Here is a 20,226-nt window from a genome sequence, read left to right as displayed (position 1 = left end):
TCAGGTAAGGACTAATATTTTTCAAAGCTTTTCATGAAATTTCTTATCCCTAAATTTAGCAGTTAAGGAAAAACAGCATGTAATAATGGAGGAAAGTATTCAACTAGAATATGGTAAGCCTTATTTTAGCTTGACATTCACATTTGCTGTGTGCTTTTAGACACTGATTTCCTTTCTCTCAAATACAATGTGTTTTTCTTCATTTATTAAATTATATTTGATACATATTTACGACCTCAAGTACATGTTTATATATGAGTTCACTCTGTGTTTCCTTTTCCTTTTAATTGTATTTTGACATGATATCAATGAAATAAAGTAAATCAGAGGCAATATTTTGTCAGAAACAGAAAATGCAGTTTTGGTAGTAACTTAATATATACCAGGAAGTTTTATCTGTAGCGATCTCTCCACTTGTATTTATAATTTAGTATTTTAAATTTAGATCTATTCAAAGGTCATTATCATGTGTCTTTTGAGTTTTCTTTCTAAACTCCATGATAAGAAAAACTGGATTGTGGAAAAGGTGTGGAGTGCTGAGTGGTAGGGGGGGCAAGTCCTCAAAGGTAAGGAAGTTTAGGGTTATTTTCAACAATCTTTGATGAACAGAAGTCAAGAAGTAGAAGATGATATGAGGGAGAATGAAATAGGAAAGAAAGATTATGGAGTGAAAATATCAAGAAGGAGATACAGTTTGAGATAGAATGTTGGCGAGAACCAAATAGTTCAAATCAAAACAGAGAGAATATTTTTAAATATGCTGAGAGCCAGTCAAAGCAGTTGACTTTAAACAATTTTAGGACTAGAAAACATACTATATCTCTAGTACCGTACCTAACACTATGAGAGGAAAAACAGCCTATTCGAAAACCATGGTTGTGGTTTCTTTTATTATTGTCTCTAGAACACAGTTGGCACTTGGCAGTTTTGAAAGTAAACACATTTTAGAAATGATACTTCCTATAAATAACTGATACATGTTACCTAGGGGGGATGGAAGATACATCATCTTTAATGTTTTTATTACATTCTAGTTTGTAAGGTACATGTATGGTCTGCCTGTTATAATAAAGAAGTGATATATTCTAAGTTGAAGCAGGATAATTGATTCTTTTGTGTGGTAAGTAGGGTCCAGGTTAAGGTAACTTGTCATCTTCACAAAGAGTTTCTTTCTGGACTGAAGTGATAGGTAGGGCATTTGCCTTGCATGCAGACAGGTCATTTGCCTTGCACGTGGCCAACATGGGTTCGATTCGCAGCATCCCGTATGTTTCCCTGAACACCACCAGGAGTAATTCCTGAATGCATGATCCAGGAGGAACTCCTGTGTAGTGCCATATGCGACCAAAAAAGAAAAAAATTAGTTTCTTCCTAACACGACAGCATTTTGATAGCAGTCGACATCTTCTTTTAAATCCTAATAAGAAATAAAAAAGTCAAGTCTCAGATGTCTAAGTAAACATTGATTTCAGGCCTGTGGAGTCTGAGTTCACCTACAATAAAAATATTTAACTTGGATTTTGGTGATTGTTTTTGAAATTTTGGGAATGACATTTTCCTAGTTGGTTAAAGATACTTGTCATCTAGGTTTTAAAAATAAATCTGATATTTTGTGACCATTCTTTATATGGTCTTTTCTACTTCTTGTGTGATTTACTGAAATTGTATGCTCTATTTAATACTGTTGTTTGATGGCTAATATTCAGAGGTATGAATAAGAATAATAATGTCATTTCCTTGTAATTATATTTATTTCTGCTTTATACGCCTTTAAAACATACACTGGCTAAGAAATGCTATCACATTTATTATATTTTCTGCTTGTTATGTCAGTTACTGGTAAAGCTACTGTTTAATGGACTGGTAAGTTATACACTCAAAAATCACCTTCTATTGCCATTTTTGGCTAGTAGTTTTTGCTAAAATAAAATTTCAATTTCATATCGTGTACATGACACAATTTCTTAATAAACTTTTGTATTGTTTTCTTTGTTGTGTTTGGGGACGACATTCACTGTTGGTCAGGGCTTACTCTTAGGGCTGCTTTCAATCAGTTTCTGTACTATGCTGCTTGCCACATAGCCCAGATTTCATTAATTTCTACATAATTCTTTTTCAGTTCTGTGATACATATTTTTCATAATTTTTCTTGGTCTTTATTCTTCTCACATGTAAGTCACGTGAAAAAGACAAATTTTATTTCTGTGTGCACATTATTCTTAATTAGATTTGTAAGTAACTCCTTTGCAGGAAAGCAACTTGAGAGTCAGAATTTAAACAACACTCTTCCTTTCAAAAGCACATCTTGAGAAAAACTACAGTACTCATTTTTGAGGGGTGATCAGAAACCAGGGTAGAGTTGTGGACCTTTAATTCTTCAAGTAGATTGACTTATATGTGAGCCTTAGGTATTAGATAGGAACTGCACAAGAAACAGACAAACCTGAAGATTACAAGGGTAATAGATGTAACGACCCCACATGCCTATATGAATGGAAAGGAACTTCCTCCTAGTTTCTGACATTGTAGTGATCAAGGCAGAGTCCTAGCAAGAAAGTCTACATGCTTCAGTTCTGTAACCTTGTAATAAGGGACAGCAAAATAGTACAGTAGGGGATAAGGCATTTGCCTTATAGGCAGCTAATCCAATTGGATCTCTGTCACTTAATCCAGTCTCCTTAGCACTAAAAGGGGTTACTTCTGAGGACAGAGTCAGGAATAGCCCAAGATCACTGCCAGATATTGGTCCAAATCCACTCCACCCCAATCCCAGTAAAAGAAAAGTGAAAGCTTGAACAAGTCTCTATGCCAATTCTGGGCCTCGGGTTTCTTTCTTCTCCAATAAAATGTTAGTCATTCTCTTAGGACTTCCTAGTTGTAAAATGCTTCCATTCTAGGCAATAATATGAAGTTCAACAGGAGAGCAAGCTACAGATAGAGCTAGGACGAGGAGAAACTAGCTCTAAGAAATCCATGAACCAACATCACTAGAATTTTCTATAGCTCTGTCTTCACTTTGGGAGCATGGTGCCAAATACACAAAGTGCAAAATGTTCCAGCCTTTCAACCAACCAAAGTTATTTGGACTTTTGGTAACTTACTTGACAGTTGGTATTAGAATCTTCTCTATACTTGAAATTTTAAGTGAATTTTGCTCCTCTCAAATGTTGTCGGAGGGGGCTGGAGTGATAGCACAGCCGGTACAGCATTTGCCTAGCACAGGGCCAACCCGGGTTCCATTTCCAGCATCCCATATGGTTCCCTGAACACTGACACGAGTAATATGAGTGCATGAACAAGCACTAACCCCTGTGCATCGCTGGTGTGACCGAAATAGAAAAAAAAAGTTTTCAGAGGTTATCAGTCTCACGGATTTTTTTCATCGCCCTCTTGTTCCTTACAGAAAATACTCAAACTCCATCTGTATTGGGAACTGCACATTCTCTGCAGCTTCCACTTCCCGTGGTGAACAATTCACCTTCAGTAACAGGAAGTGTCTGCAAGTACTCCAGCGTATCTACTCCAGTTGGTAAATCTGCTTGGCTCCTTCCCTCAGATTCTGGCATCTCTTTCCAACCACTCATAGATAATGCCGATCTTGACCAACATTCTAGCACAACAATGCTGCCTGGAGTGTCTGGCCAGAGCCAGCTATCCACTTTGTCTGCTTCCAACCCAAGTGTTTTGGATTGGGATATTGCAGAAAGTACTGAAAAGAATTCTTTCATGGGTGACTTTATTGTGACTATCCTTGACCAAGACACCACTGTATCTTCCATGTTTATGGCAGCTCGCTTATGAGAAAACCTTAGATACCAACCACATGGTGTCTCTGTACCCATCACTTTCTGCCAGTCTTGTTGAAAGGACACTATCTGAGGTTCCAAATCAGAATTATAGACTATTGCTTCCCTATCAGGAAGGAAGTCAAGTGGTTTACTCTAATCAGGACACTCCAGGACCTCTCCTTTCTGGAGAGGATATTATAACATGGGTGGAAGATAAACAACTTCCCCAGCTCTTTGAATGCTTAAAAGATATAGATCAATGTATAGATCTGCAGGGAATGAACACCACAGATACTATCACTTTGAATCAGGAGCAAGAAAACTCAGGTTCCACTAAGGGGACCTCCCACCCAACTCAGAAGAACAAAAAGCAGGTCTCTGAGCCTCTGGAGGGAGATCCCAAGGCCAATATCCATTATAAAGACTCAGAATGCTAGCTAGGGGGAGCAGGGATTGTTTGTAATGTTGCAGCCAGTGATAGGTGTCCTGTGACCATGGCCAAGCCTAACAGAAAACCTCAGAAAGTTGCATCCAGCAGGATGAGCAAGACCAAGACCCATGGGCAGGAGAAGACAAAAAAGGCTAGAGAAAACTACTTGAAAGCTGATGACAAGAGCACGCAGGGAACAAGGTGAAGGCAGAAGAGAAGTCCACCACTGTCAGGATGAAACTCAAGTTAAGTCAACCTGAGCTTTACCAAGTGGTCCTTAAAAAGCCCCGCAGTTGCCAGGGCATGCACATGCTGGAGTCTGTGCAAGAGTTTGATGCACTGGGGAAGAAGAAGGATCCAAAGCCTGAATCCTCTTCCTCCAGGGTTTTGGGTAGTTCAAAGAAGCGCAAAGATGTCCAGACCTCCTCAGCTGTGAAACCATTGGCAGATACTATAATAGATGGAAAAGGTCTTGAGAAAACTCAGGTCAAAGCTCAGAAACCAAGCAGCAGTGCTAAAGAACGCTCGGCTCCTTCCCAGTCTGAGCTGCCACCTCCTGGGAAGGTCAAATTGATACCTTTGCCTTTTCTTACCATGGAGAAGCCGCAAGCTCGACTTGTTCCTCGGAAACCACAGACTCTGGCTTCACATCGTCCTGCTGCAGCTTACCCTGCCAGGCCTGGCTAGACCAACTCAGCTCGGCCAACTGCCACAAATTCATCTCCACCAGGGACTCCATATTTGTCACACCCTACCAGACCAGCTCAGCCCATTTCGACCAACTCATCTCGACCAGATTTTCTGAGCTCTACTAGCCGGCCTATTTCTCAGCAAGCAACTTCTAGACCTGCTCCCTCCAAGAGAACAGCTTGCACTTCTCTCCAGTGGGGCCCTCTTCCTGTTTCTGGGACCGAGGGCCAGGCTCCACCCAAACAGTAGAGTCAGTTTTGACTCCAATACTTCCATTTCCAACCAATTCCATAGAGAAAGCCCAATATTCCGGAGCCAGTTGTGTCAAAGCCCAACACAAAAGAGCAGAGACCAGAGGGTAAGGCTATGAAGAGGAAGGCTCAGCAGGAACGTGAGAATACTGCCAAATGAAACTCTTTGGAAAAAGTGCCGTTTTTTATCGAGAGAGAAAAAGATATGGATATCTCTTAATTCTATGACTATAAGTAGCTGGAATGGTTGGTGCCAATTTAAGTACCAGATGGTTGCCTTAGACAAACACCTGAAATGCCATACACATTTTATTTTTTCTGATACATTTTTCAAAAATAAATAGATGCATATATGTTAATAGGTTAGTAATAAAATTTCTGAATGCTGATAGCCTTTCCATTGTGGTCTTAATTTGGAGTGGGTGAGTATTGAAGGATTCAGGAGAAAGAAATAGAAGTTAGTAGGGGATAAAAGGGGAAACAGACAAGACTCTATGAAGAGAAACTTGGCTCAGGGTTGTAAAGCCCTTAAGAGGAGAAATTTTATGGGCCTGATGAAGATTTGGGGTGGGGTGGGGCAGGGAAATAGTATACCTGGTAAGGCATTGCAGGAGGCTGACCCAAGATTCTTCCCTGGAATCCTATGTTTTCCCAGGAGTTTCAGTAGATTTTATCCTTGAGCACAGAGCCAGGAGTAAGCTCTGAGTACAGGCAAGTATGCTTCCATCGCCAGTCTCATCAAAAAAAGAATGGGAGAAATGGCACAGTTAGAGGGTTTGTTTTAATATAAAAAAATGGAATAGGTTGAAGAAGGAGGATTAGTAGAAGAAGATAACCTGTTGAAAAGTAAAAATAGATTCACAGAGGCTGTCTTTATGTTTCAAGACCTCCGTTATTAAATAAAGAGTTTTGAAACATGTCTCCAAAAGGTGTGGGTGGTCTATCCATAAGTGATCAAGCTGTGGGATGTGAACACATATACTGGGGTCAGAATCTACAGATGAACAGTCAATGGCCCTCAGAGTTATTCAGGGGTGACTGTAAACAGTGACTAAGCAAAGATAACAGTTGTAGTAATAAGCCCGAAAATAGCTCTTGGAACATGTAAAGATCAATCACCATGTACTCAGGCCCATGGTTCATCCACCCTAGATGCACCATTTCACTTCATCTTCACAACAATCCTCAGAGCCAGTATTACTGGGACACTAGGCCAGCGTGGTTCAACAGTGAGGTGTATATGACTAAATTCTTTGGATTTGCAAACTCCCCAAAGTGGGCAAGGTGTCTTTCAGACCACAGCATCCTGACATTAGTGACTTGGGAGCTCAAAATATATTAGCTTCAGGGGGCATCTCGGAGGTTTTCCGTGGTGCCTGGTGCCTGCAGCCTGCTCCAAACATAGATGTTAACGGAAGCTCACACAAAAATCAATGCTATAACTGGCATTGGAGGGTGGGCCGTGGGAGAATCCGGACTGAGACATGTGCACTAGGTTACCACTCCCAGAGCGGTTGGGACCTGTTCTTCATGAGCCTGGGAAGGCGCTGGTGGGAAGAGATGGTCCTAGGAAAGATATGGGGTATGAATGAAAGGGAAGGAAATGGGGAAGGACTGGGACCAGGACACCAGATGGGCATGACAGGAAAGTTGGTGGGTTACATTAAAATGCTTTTTAATGAAAAACTGTATTCCATTTATCAAAGTAAGAAAATAAAATAGGTGAAAAGTAACAGGTCACATACAAGGTTAGAGAGAGCTCAAAGAGCTGAAGTTCGTTCTGGAGCTACTGCTGGAACTTGGGCAGACAGCCTGGTTCTCCCAGCATCACGTGGTGTGACCACAAAACAACCACCAATTGTTAAACATGCAAAGACAAAAGAAAGAAAAATCAAGCTGCAAACATTGAGAATAGTGACTCATTTTTTTTTTTGGGGGGGGGCAGGGAGAGAGACTCTGAAGTGTAGTTTTTTAAGCAATTCCTAAGAGGAAAACAGTAAGAACACCTTGGCCAGCACAGGGATTAGGGGCCCAAAGGGGAGTGTCTCATGGCCTTCTATTGCTACAGTTCAAGGTCCCTTGAACTCCTTTTTGGGGGCTCCTGTGAAGCTGTTTGTAAATAAGTTTGGATCATCGCGAGTGACCAGTGACCAGTGACCAATCACCAGTGATCAGTCATCTGTACTGGACACTTGTGGACTCCCACTTCAGTGTTCAGGCGTACTCTCATATCATCTCCTCTTTTCATTTACTTTTCCTTGATATTTCCTCGTTTCTGATTATGTCAGGTAAGAACAATATTTTTCAAAACTTTTCCTGAGATTTCTTATCCCTAAACTTAGCAGTTAAGGAAAAGCAGCATGTAATAATAGAGGAAAGTATTCAACTAGAATATGGTAAGCCTTATTTTAGTTTGATATTCACATTTGCTGTGTGATTTTAGACATAGACTTCTTTCACTGACATACAAAGTGTTTTTCTTCATTGATTACATTATATTTGATACATACTCACAACCGCAAATATGTTTATATATGAGTGTTCACTCTCTGTGTTTCCTTTTCTTTTTAATAGTTATTTTGACAGGATATCCATCAAAGAAAGTAAATCAGAGACAATATTTTGACAGAAACAGAAAAGGTACTTTTGGTAGAAAACCTAATATATACCAGGATGTTTTATCTGTAGCGGGCTCTTCACTTTTATTTCTAATTTAGTAATTTAAATGTAGTGCTATTCAAAAGTCATTATCATGTGTCTTTTAAGTTTTCTACCTAAACTAGATGATAAGAAAAACTGGATTGTGGGGAAGGTGTGTAGTGCTGAGTGGTAGGGGGCAAGTCCTCAAAGGTAAGGAAGTTTAGGTTTGTTTTCAACAAGCTTTGACTAACAGAAGCCAAGAAGTAGAAGATGATATGAGGGAGAATAAAATAGGAAAGAAAGATTAAAAAGGTAAAGGTAAAGGCCCTCCCGTTGATCGTCGATTTGCTCGAGCGGGCCCAGTGACGTCTCCATTGGAGACTTTGTTGTTACTGTGTTTGGTATATCGAATACTCTCGGTAGCTTGCCGGGTTCTCCGAGAGGGGCGGAGGAATCGAACTCGGGTCGGCCATGTTGGCCGCTTGTAAGGCGAACGCCCTACCGCTGTGCTATCGCTCCAGGAAAGAAAGATTATGGAGGGAAATTATCAAGGAAGGAGATACAGTTTGAGATAGAATGTTGGAGAGAACCAAATAGTTCAAATCAAAATAGAAGGAATATATTTAAGTATGCTGAGAGTTAGTCAAAGCAGTTGACTTTCATCAATTCAAGTCAAAGGTGTATAAGTACATATTGATTTCAGTTTTGTGGAATCTGAGTTTTCCTACATTAAAAATAGTTAAGTTGGATTTTGGTGATTGTTTCTGAAACTTTGGGAATGACATTTTCCTGATTGATAAAGATACTTGTAATCTAGGTTTTAAAAGTAAATTTGAAATTTTTGTGACCATTTTTCTAATGGTCTTTTGTGCTTCTTGTGTGTTTTACTGAAGTTGTATTCTCTATTTAATACCTGTTGTTTGATGGTTAATGTTCAGAGACATGAATGAGAATAATCATGTAATTTCCTTGTAATTATTATATTTATTTCTGTTTTATACTCCTTTAGAATATAACTGGCTACCAAATGGAATCACATTTATTATATTTTCTGCACGTTATGTCAGTTACAGGTAAATCTTCTGTTTTATGAACCGGTAACCTATAAACTCAAAAATCACCTTATATTGCCTTTTTTGGCTAGTAATTTCTGTTAACCTAGAATTTAATTTTCATATCATATACATGACACAATTTCTTAATAAACTTATTTCACTGTTTTCTTTGTTGTGCTTGGGATGACATTCACTGTTGGTCAGGGCTTAATCTTGGGGCTGCTCTCAAGGGGCTGTACTATGTTGTTTGCCACATATCCCCGATTTTATTAATATGAACATACTTATTTTTCAGTTCTGTGATCCATATTTTTCAGAATTTCTTTCTTGATTTCTATACTTCTCCCATGTAAATCACGTGAAATAGACAAAATCTATTTATGTGTGCCCATTATTCTGAATTAAAGTTGTAAGTAACTCCTTTGCAGAAAAGCAACTTGAGATTGAGAATTTAAACAACAGTGTTCTTTCCAAAACACATCTTGAGAAAAACTTAAAGTACTAATTTTTGAGGGGAGATCAGAAACCTGGTTACGGTTGCTAACCTTCAAATCATCAAGTAGATTTTGTTATATGTGAGCCATAGGTAATAGATAGGAACTGCACAAGCAAAAGACCAAACCTGAAGATTACAAGGGTAATAGTTTTAAGGAACCCACATGCCTACATGAATGGAAAATATATTCCTCCTAGTTTCTGAGATTGTATTGATCAAGGCAGAGTTCTAAGAAGAAAGTCCACATGCTTAGGTTCCGTAACCTGGTAATACATAAGGGACAGCGAGATAGTGCAGGAGGGGATAAGGCATTTGCCTTGCAGGCTGCCAATCCAGTTGGATCTCTATCACTGCATCCATTCTCCTGAGCACTACAAGGGGTCACTCCAGAGTTCGTAGTCAGGACTAGCCCCAGATTACTGTTGGGTATTGGTCCAAACTCCACCTCACCCCAATCCCAATAAAAATAATGAGAAAGCTTGAACAAGTCTCTAGGCCATCTCTGGGTCTCGGGTTTCTTTCTTCTCCAATAAAATGTTAGTCATTCTCAGAGGACTTCCTAGTTGTAAAATACTTTCGTTCTAGGCAATAACGTAAAGTTCAACAGGAGAGTAAGCTACAGGTAGAGGTAGAACAAGGAGTAACTGCTGTAAGCAACAAATCCATGTACCAACATCACCAGAGTCTTCTATACCTCTGTAGTCACTTTGGGAGCATAGTGCCCAATATACAAAGTGCCAAAATGTTCCAGCCTTTAGACCACCCAAAGTTGTTTGGATTTTTGGTAACTTACTTGACTGTTGGTATTAGAATCTTCTCTATACCTGAAACTTTGAGTGAATTTTGCTCCTCTCAAACGTTTTCTGAGGGGGCTGGAGTGATAGCACAGCGGGTAGGATGTTTCCCTTGCACGCCGCCAACCCGGGTTCCATTCTCAGCATCCCATATGGTCCCCTGTGCACCGGCAGGAGTTCCTGAGTGCATGAATCAAGAGTAACCCCTGTGCATCCCTGGGTGTGACTCAAATAGAAAAAAAAAAACGTAGTCGGAGGTTATCAGTCTCACAGATTTTTTTCTTCACCCTCTTGTTGCTTACAGAAAATATTCAAACTCCATCTGTATTGGGAACTGCACATTCTCTGCAGCTTCCCCTTCCCATGGTGAACAATGCAGCTTCCCTAACAGGAAGTGTCTGCAAGTACTCCAGCGTATCTACTCCTGTTGGTTGATCTGCTTGGCTCCTGCCCTCAGATTCTGGCATCTCATTCCAATCACTCAAGGGTAGTGCCGATCTTGACCATCATTCTTGCACAACAATGCTGTCTGGAGTGTCTGGCCAGAGCCAGCTATCCACTTGGTCTGCTTCCTACCCAAGTGTTTTGGATTTGGATATTGCAGAAAGTAGTGAAAAGAAGTCTTACATGGGAGACTTTACTGTCACTATCCTTGACCAGCGGTAGGGTGTTTGCCTTGCATGCAGCCCACACGGCCGACCTGAGTTCGATTCCTCTGCCCCTCTCGGAGAGCCCGGCAAGCTACCAAGAGTATCTCGCCCGCACGGCAGAGCCTGACAAGCTCCCCGTGAAGTATTCGATATGCCAAACACAGTAACAACAAAGTCTCCAATGGAGACGTTACTGGGCCCGCTCGAGCAAATCGACGAACAACAGGAGGGCCTTTACCTTTTACCTTTACCTTATCTTTGACCAAGACACCACTGTGTCTTTCATGTCTATGGCAGCTCGCTATGAGAAAACCTTAGATACCAACCACATGGTGTTTCTGTACCCATAATTTTCTGCCAGTCTTGTTGAAAAGACACCATCTCAGGTTCCAAGTCAGATTTATAGCCTGTTGCTTCCCTACCAGCAAGGAAGCCAGGTGTTTTACTATCATCAGGGCACTCCGGGGCCTCTCCTTTCTGGAGAACCTGGTTCCTGCCTGCAATCCAATGGTGCTATGACATACAAAAGAGGTAGGGGCTCTGCCGTCCAAGCTTATAGCAATGCATCCCCAGGAATGGTTATGGTTCTAAAGGAGGTCCAGCCCCCTTAGAACCAACCAAGAGCCTCGATCTCTGGAGCCCAGAAACCCGCCAGACCACTCTTCGGCCCACAGAGGTGACCCTTGGGTCCATAGGTTCAGGGAGGGACCAACCGAATGAATAAAAGACACAAGAAACAGAGTGCAGTTTAGAAACAGAGAGAAAAAAGGGACAGGACAGGACAGGACTTTATTCAGGGCAGCAGAGATATTATATACTTTGCGACACAGGAAACTATGCTTACATCACAGAAGGCAATTACATCACTAGGTCATATAATATATGGTTAGGACAGTTACAAATACTACATGTTTCATATGCTTGATTAGTTATTGTCAGTTATTTCTTATTCTTGGGCTAGCTGTGACAAATGTTTTCTTTTAAATAACTATACATAGCTCAGGATATGCATAGGCTGCGGTCCAGAGCAGACACAGTACCAGATTTCCTCTAGTCAGGACCAGCTTGTTCAGGGTCATGGTGACCAAGATAACTATACATAGCACAGGCACATAGGCCCTTGGTCAGTTAAAGGGCAGGTTCCCTCACAACCCCTCATGGGTGGTGCCGATCTTGACCAACATTCTTGCACAACAATGCTGTCTGGAGTGTCTGGCCAGAGCCAGCTATCCACTTTGTCTGCTTCCTACCCAAGTGTTTTGGAGTGGGATATTGCAGAAAGTAGTGAAAAGAAGTCTTACATGGGAGACTTTACTGTGACTATCCTTGACCAAGACACCACTGTCTCTTCCATGTCTATGGCAGCTCGCTATGAGAAAACCTTCGATACCAACCACATGGTGTCTCTGTACCCATCAATTTCTGCCAGTCTCATTGAAAAGACACCATCTCAGGTTCCAAATCAGAGTTACAGCCTGTCGCATCCCTAAGAGGAAGGAAGCCATGTGATTTACTATCATCAGGGCACTGCGGGAATTTTCCTTTCTGGAGAACCTGGTCCGTGCATGCAATCCAATGACTCTATGGCATACAAAAGAGGTACAGGCTCTGCCCTTCAAACTTACAGTAATGCATCCCCAGAAATTGTTATGGTTCTAAAGGAGGTCCAGCCCCCAAAGAACTAACCAACAGCCTCGACCTCTGGAGTCTAATACTCTGTGTCTGCTCCACCCATCACAGAATCGTGTTATTAAGGCGAGTAAAACTAAGAGAAGGAATTCTGGGATTCAAAACTTGGGGTCAAATATGCAAGTGAGAAACTGCCCATAGACAGGTGGCATTTCAGTTCAATACACTTTGATTTTTAAATGTATGAAACCTGAAGTTAAATAAATTCATTTTAAGTTTAGACTCCCCTCACTCATTTTACAGCACCTTATTTTCACACTCGACATCAGAGCTTCTCATGCAGAATGAGAGGTATGATATTGTAAAGACCACCTATGTTTCCTAGAGAAAACATCAGTAGCATAACAAGGAATGCCACATTTTCATAGTTGATCAGTCTGCCAGTATGACCACAGTAACAATAAGCTCCATTTCTTAAATTATTGTTTTTGTGATTTCTGACGACTTTTAAGAACACTTATTGTGATGATACCACATTAACTTTCCCTTACTTTAATGTACAAGATTCTGAATATACAAAATCCTCAGAGATCCTGTCAAAATTATCAAACCTAGAATTTCTACTTGAGTAGAAAATTCATGAGAAAATGTGCTTCATTCCTTCTTTTATACTATGATATGAACTTCCGGCTTTTGTTTTTTTGAGGAAAGTAAAGAAATTGATTATATTATGCTAATTTCTGTATAGCATTTAATAGTTTACAAATCTCTACCTTGAAAAAAATGCTTTAGCTTGGGGGAGTCAGAATGTGGGTCACGGACCACAGTGCTCAGGGCTTGCACCTCGCTGTGTGCTCAGGGTTCACTTACAAAGGTGCTTAGGGGCTACTATGTGATGCTGAGGATCAAACTTAGGTCAGCTGGACACAGGGAAAGTGCTTTACTGACTGCACTATTCCTCTGTTCAAAGTCTCTCATTCTTAAGTACATTATACACAGAAACTCATTCAAATATAAAGAAAACAACGGCATCATATGACCAACAGTAAGAAATACAGCAGTTACCTCCAATCTTCAAGCTCAGGGCCTTGTCCAAGATCCTTAGAAGAGCCAGTAACAATGCCTTGCCCATTCCCGGAAGGTGCCCAATTGTGGCACCACAAGTTGTGTGGAGGGAGTATATCGTTTAAGGGGGACTGATTTCTTCCGTGGTTCCTTTTTAGTGATGAATTCCCTGGGGATCGAGACTTCCCTGGCATTGAAACCTTCCGATCAGACTTTTTGTCTGACACCCACTTCAGAATTACCCATGTCTTGTAGTAGCAGGATTCAAACACTTGAGAGTAACCCAGCACCAGAGCTCCCGGATGTTCCCATAATAGATTTAGCACAAAGTAACCTGGCACTACCACCAGCTCCAACTCAGGAACAAATAGATAAGAATTGGGATGAGATGAACATTGGGCTTTCAAAGTCTCTGGATACCTACCAGATCCCAATAGAAAACCAAGATCCTCCACTGTGCCCTTTAGAAATCCATGATATCCACCAGCTCCTGGCCTGCATGGATCCTCTCAGACATGACCAACAAAATGGTACTGAAAGAACTCCTCAGGAAAAGAATGGTTAATGTTTGGAGGACACAGGAACACTTGAAGCTGGGACTGAATCTGGTGGTATTTTTGCAGACATCACGACATGGGTGGAAGGTAAACGAATTCCCCAGCTCTTCGATTGCTTATAAGACCTAGATCAATGCATAGATCCTCAGGGAATGAACACCACAAATACCATCCCTCTAAATCACGGGCAGGAAAACTCGGGTGGCACTAAGGGGATCTCGCCACCCAACACAGAAGAACAAAAACCAGGCCTGTGAGCGGCTGCAGGGAGAACCCAAGACCAAAATCCATTCCAAAGACACAGAACGCTTGCTAGGGGGAACAGGGATGGTTTGTAATGCTGCAGCCACTGATAGGTGTCCTGTGACCATAGCCAAACCAACCAGCAAACCTCAGAAAGCTGTGTCCAGCAGGTTCACCAAGATCAAGAGCCATGGGCAGGAGAAGACAAAAAAGGCCGGAGAAAACCCCAAGAAAGCTGATGACAATAAGCAGACAGGGAACAAGTTGAAAGCAGAAGAGAATACCGCCATTGCCAGGATGAAACACAAGTTACGTCAACCTGAGCTTGGCCAAGAGGCCCTTAAAACGCCCCAGAGCTGCCTAGGCACGCACATGCTGGAGTATGTGCAAGTGTTTGATGCACTGGGGAAAAAGAGGGATCTAAAGCCGGGATCTTCTTCCTACCGGGTACTGGGTAGTTCAAAGAAGCCCAAAGACATCCAGGGCTCCTCAGCCGTCAAAGCATAGCCAGTTGCTACATGGGATGGAAAAGGTCTTGAGAAAACTCAGGTAAAAGCTCAGAAACCAAGCAGCAGTGCTGAAGCATGCTCATCTCTATCCCAGTCTGAGCGGCCATATCCTGGAAAGGTCAAATTGGTACCTTTGACTTTTCTTACCATGGAGAAGCCACAAGCACAACGTGTCCCTCGGAAACCACAGTCTCTGGCTTCACATCGTCCTGCTACAGCTTACCCTGCCAGGCCTGGCTCTACCAACTCAGCTCAGCCAACTGCCACCAATTCATCCTGGCTAGCGACTGCATCTTTGTCATGTCCTACAAGACCAGCTCAGCCCATGTCGACTGACGCATCTCGACCAGTTATGCTGAGCTCTACTAGACGGCCTAATTCTCAGCCTGCAAGTTCTAGAAGACAACAGTTCCCTACAAGACAACAGTTCCCAACAAGACAACAGGTAACACTTCTCTCCAGTGGGGCCCTCTTCCTGTCTCTGGGACCGAGCAGCAGGCTCCACCCAAAGGGCAGAGTCAGTTTTGACTCCAAGACTTCCATTTCCAACCAATTCCATGGAGAAAGCCAATGTTCCCGAGCCAGTCATGTCAAACCCTATCACAAAAGACCAGAGACCAGAGCGTGAGGCTATGAAGAGGAAGGCTCAGCAGGAGCGTGAGAATGCTGCCCAATGCACCTCTGTGGGGAAAGTGCAGTTTTTTATCAAGAGAGAAATAGATATGGACATCTCATGATTCTATGGCTATAAGTAGCTGGAATAGTTGGTGCCACTTTAAGTACCAGATGCTTCCCTTAGACAAACACTTGAAATGCCATACACATTTCATCTATTCTGATACATTTTTCAAAAATAAATAGATGTGTATAAGTTAATAAATTAGTAATAAAAGTTCTGAATGTTGAGAGGCTTTCCACTGTGGTGGTTATTTGGGGGGTGTGAGGGTTGAAGGATTCATGAGAAAGAAATAGAAGTTATAAGGGGAACAAAAGTAAAACAGACAAGAATCTAAGAAAGAGGAACTTGGCTCAGGGTTGTAAAGCCCTTAAGAGGAGAAATTTTATGGTCCCGATGAAGAGTTGCGGGGGCAGGGGGCAGGCAGTTAAATTGTACACCTGCTAGGGCATTGGCAGGTGGCTGACCCAAGATTCATCTCTAGAATCCTATGTTTTCCTATGAGTTTTACTAGATGTTATCCTTGAGCACAGAGTCAGGGATAATCCCTGAGTACAGGCAAGTATGCCTCCATCGCCAGTTTCCTCCAAAAAAGAATGGGAGAGGGACTGGAGCAATAGCACAGTGGATGGGCGTTTGCCTTGCACGTGGCCAACACAGGTTTGATTTCCAGCATCCTATATAGTCCCCTGAGCACCGCCAGGGCTGATTCCTGAGTGCAGAGCAAGGAGTAACCTCTGTGCATCGCCAGGTGAGACACAAAATGCAAAAAAAAAAAAAAAAAAGGGAATAGGCTAAAGAAAGAGGATTAGTATAACAAGATGACCTGATGAAAAGTAAAACCACTTTCATAGAGGCTGTCTTTATGTTTCGTGACCTCCGTTGTTAAAGAGATTTGAGACATATCTCCAAAAGGTGTGGGTTTTCTATCCAGAAACGATCAGGCTGTGCGATGCTAACACATAGATTTGGGAAAGAACCTACAGATTAACAGTCAAAGGCCCTCAGAGTTTTTCAGAGGTGACTGTAAATAGGGACCAAGTAAAGAGAACAGTTGTAGCAAGAAGCCCAATATCAACCCTTGGGACATGTGAAGATCAATCGCCATATACTCAGGACCTTGGTTCAGCCACCCTAGATGCACCATTTCACTTCATCTTCACAACGATAATCAGAGCTAGTATTACCGGGGCACTGGGCCAGCGCGGTTTAACAATGAGGTGTATATGACTAAGTGCTTTGGATTTGCAAACTCCCCAAGGTGGCCAATGTGTCTTTCAGACCACAGCACCCTGACATTATTGACTTGGGAGCTCAAAATATATTAGCTTCAGGGGGCCTCTCGGGGGTTTTTCGCGGTGCCTGGTGTCTGCAGCCAGCTGCAAACATTAATGTTAACGGAAGCTCACACAAAAACCAACGCTATAACTGGCGTTGGAGGCTGGGCCGTGGGAGAATCCATACTGGGACATGTGCAATAGGTCACCACTCCCAGAATGGTTGGGACCAGCTCTTCTGGAGGCTGGGAAGGCAGTGGTGGGAAGAGATTGTCTTAGGAGAGATACGAGGTGATGAATGAAAGGGAAGGAAATGGGGAAGGACTGGGACCGGGACACCAGATGGGCATGATGGGAAAATTGGTGGGTTACATTAAAATCTTTTTTAGTGAAAAACTGTGTACCATTCATCAGAAGAACAACAAAAGTGGGAAAATAAAATAGGTGAAAAATAACAGGTCACATATAAGGTCAGAGAGAGCTCAAAGAGCTGAAGTTTGTTCTGGACTCCTACTGGATCTTGGGCAGACATCCTGGTTCTCCCAGCATCACGTGGTGTGACCACAAAACAACCACCAAGTGTTAAACATGCAAAGAAAAAAGAAACAAAAATCAAGTTGCAAACATTGAGAGTGGTGACTCCTTTCTCTTTTGGGGAAGAGGTGCAGTGGGAGCGACTTTGATGTGAAGAGTTGTTAGTATTTTTTAAGGGGAAAAGAGTAAGAACACCTTGGCCAGCACAGGGATCAGAGGCCCAGAAAGGAGAGCCTATGTCCCACCCACACGCCTGCCCTGCCCATGCAGAGATGATGGAAAGTCACAGAAACCACATGGGAGCCCAGCACCCGCCCCTCCCTCCTGCTTCATCCGTGCAGGCCTCTAGCCTGCTCACTACATTTGGGGGCTTGCAGCGGCTATGTCGCCTAGGCCTGTCTTCTCCAGACCCTCAGCTTCCACCTGCTTTACCTAGGGAAGGGAAAATTTTTGTCCCTAGAAAGTGACCCTTCATCCCCTGGATCCCGGGTGGGATACTAGTGGGCAGCAGCTGCCTGTGCAGTGTCCTGAGCTCCCACAGCATGAGCTCAGGGCCAGTAGGGGACGACTTAACCCCCCCCCCCATCCCATTGTGCACAGCTTCGTTTGGGCAGTGCTGAGGCCTGGACATGAGGGTCTGTGACCAGGAACACACTGAACGTCTGTGATTCAGATGGAGCTAGTGGGCGTCTAATCTGCGACCACGCAGCATGACCCACCCCATCGCCCAGTCACTCACTGTCCCCGGGACCAGCATCATTGGGGCAGAGCACCCAGCCCTTGGCACCCATGCAGGCCCAGTAGCCTGGGGGATTCACAGACAGTTCAGCACTGGGAGCCCTAACTCCACATATTTTGTTTCTGGCTCTCCCCATCCCCAACGCTTAAGGAAACTGGAAACAGAACCAGAGCTCAGGTGAAAACCCTGAGTCCCTGAGTCCCCTGCCCAGCGCCTGGATGCCCAAGCTGTTGTCCCCAGGGGTCTGAGCTCACTCAGGAGCACTACAGACAGATCACAGAGGCATAGCCTTGGGGACACCCACCAGGATACATGGCACCAGGTCTGCCAGAGTCTGCGGATGGTGGGGCTCTGCAGGGCACAGAGGATGGCATTGGTGGATGCCCAGTTGTGGAGGTTCTGGCACTCCTGGGAGAAAAGAGCAGGGGACTGAGTAGCTGGAGTCTGAGCGCCCGCAAGCTACAGTGCAGAACTGGCACAGTGGGGACACTGAGAGTCTGGAGTCAACGAGGGACACAGGGATCCCCAAGGATACTCCGGGAGACATTGTGCACGACTCGAGGAAGGAGAGGCAGGATGATGGGCCCCCACTGGGATGGGCCTCGAACCCAGTGCCCCCAACTCCACAGGGGTTCCTGCTCCCAACATACCTGGGCCACCAGGATCCAGTACTCCAGCATCTGTGCTCGCGTGGACAGGGTCAGATCCCCAAGGCAGGTGGTAAGGACACAGGTGGCCACAAAGAGAAACTGGTTCTTGGTGGCCTGAACAGTGGGGCAAGCACGCCCGTGGTTCGGCCTCTACTTCTTAGACCAGAGGGCCCCCGGGAAGTGGTAGGACAGCAGCTCCAGAAACAACTCTTGGGGAGAGGACCAGTCTCACCCACGGCTGCCCCCAAGGAGACAGGACACAGGACACGGCCAGTCTCACATGGGCCTGTGGGCTGTGCTGGGAACTGAGGGCTCAGGACCCCAGAGCCCAGACTGACTGCTGGATGCTGCATCATATGGGGCTTTAGAGACTGCTTTGGAGCCTTGCAGGATCAGGGCCCTCCTTGCTCCCTTCTCTGCACCCCTCAGAGGCACATTTCCCTGTGGCAACTGCCAGGGGGCTGGTTCCTGCATCCCCCAAGAAGGGAACTGCCCTGAGGGGCCTCATGGAAAAGTCTCGGGTACTCAGACCGCAGCAGACACTCGGACCTCTGACACCAGTCTTTGTGCCACAAGGACCGGGACCCCTCACTGCTCTCTGCCAAGCTCACGGACAAACACCCTGTATCATGTCCCCCTGACATGGACCATCTCAGCCACCTGGGACAGTGCAGGTCAGGGAGCCAGAATAGGGGTGTGTGTGGGCAGTGAGGGCCGCTACCCAAAGAGGTACCAGGAAGGCAGGGGTGGGCGGGCACTGCCTCTCACCGCATTCATGAAGGTCAGCTGCTCGGCCACCAATCAGCTGGGCAGGAAACGTGTCGATGGAGAAATGCTTGCTCCCAACCTCCTCGTGGGAGCCCTCAGCTGCCTCGCTGGCCCTGCTGGCCTCTGCACACAAGCTGGCACCATGAGGGTCTTCAGGCCCGGTGTCTTCCAGCTCTGCCTGTGCTGTTGTGGCTGCCACTGATGCTTTGACAGGCTCCGGTTCTGGGGCAGCCAGCGGTGGCAGGCCAAGCTCCTTAGGTGGGTCTGGGACAACTGCTGGGCCTGGAGCAACCTCTGAGGAGAAGGAGCTTGCCTGAGGGTTCCACCAAGAAACAGCCAGAAACAGAGGAGCCCAGTCCCCCGAGCATGACGTGCAGGATCCCAGCCACCCAAGAGGGCAGGGCCTTTACCCTGGGCCCTGGTCAGAGCAGTCAGGAGAGCTCCTTCTTCACGTACACTTGGAAGCCAGAGCCAGACAGATGCACCTGGATGCAGCCCGCTCTGGATGGCACGGGGACACAGCATAGCAACTCAGCATAGCACTCAGGCCAAGCCCCGTACATGGGACTCAGGGCGCAGGGGAGAATGCGGGGAGCTGTCAGGACCCTAAAATGAGCCTCCCCTGCTCCCACAAAAGATCCCCTCACCTGCAGCCTCACTGAGTCATCATGAAACTGAGAATATCCACAAGGAATCTGAGTGAGTCCCCAGGTACCTGCCCCCAAGGTCATGAGAATGACCCTCCCACCTGAGCCTCTCCTGGGCTACTGTGAATTCTAGAACAC

Source organism: Sorex fumeus, unplaced genomic scaffold (assembly GCF_029834395.1).
Source record: "Sorex fumeus unplaced genomic scaffold, SorFum_2.1 ptg000043l, whole genome shotgun sequence".
In the NCBI taxonomy this organism is placed as follows: Eukaryota; Metazoa; Chordata; class Mammalia; order Eulipotyphla; family Soricidae; genus Sorex; species Sorex fumeus.
Note: the sequence above shows the minus strand (reverse complement) of the source record.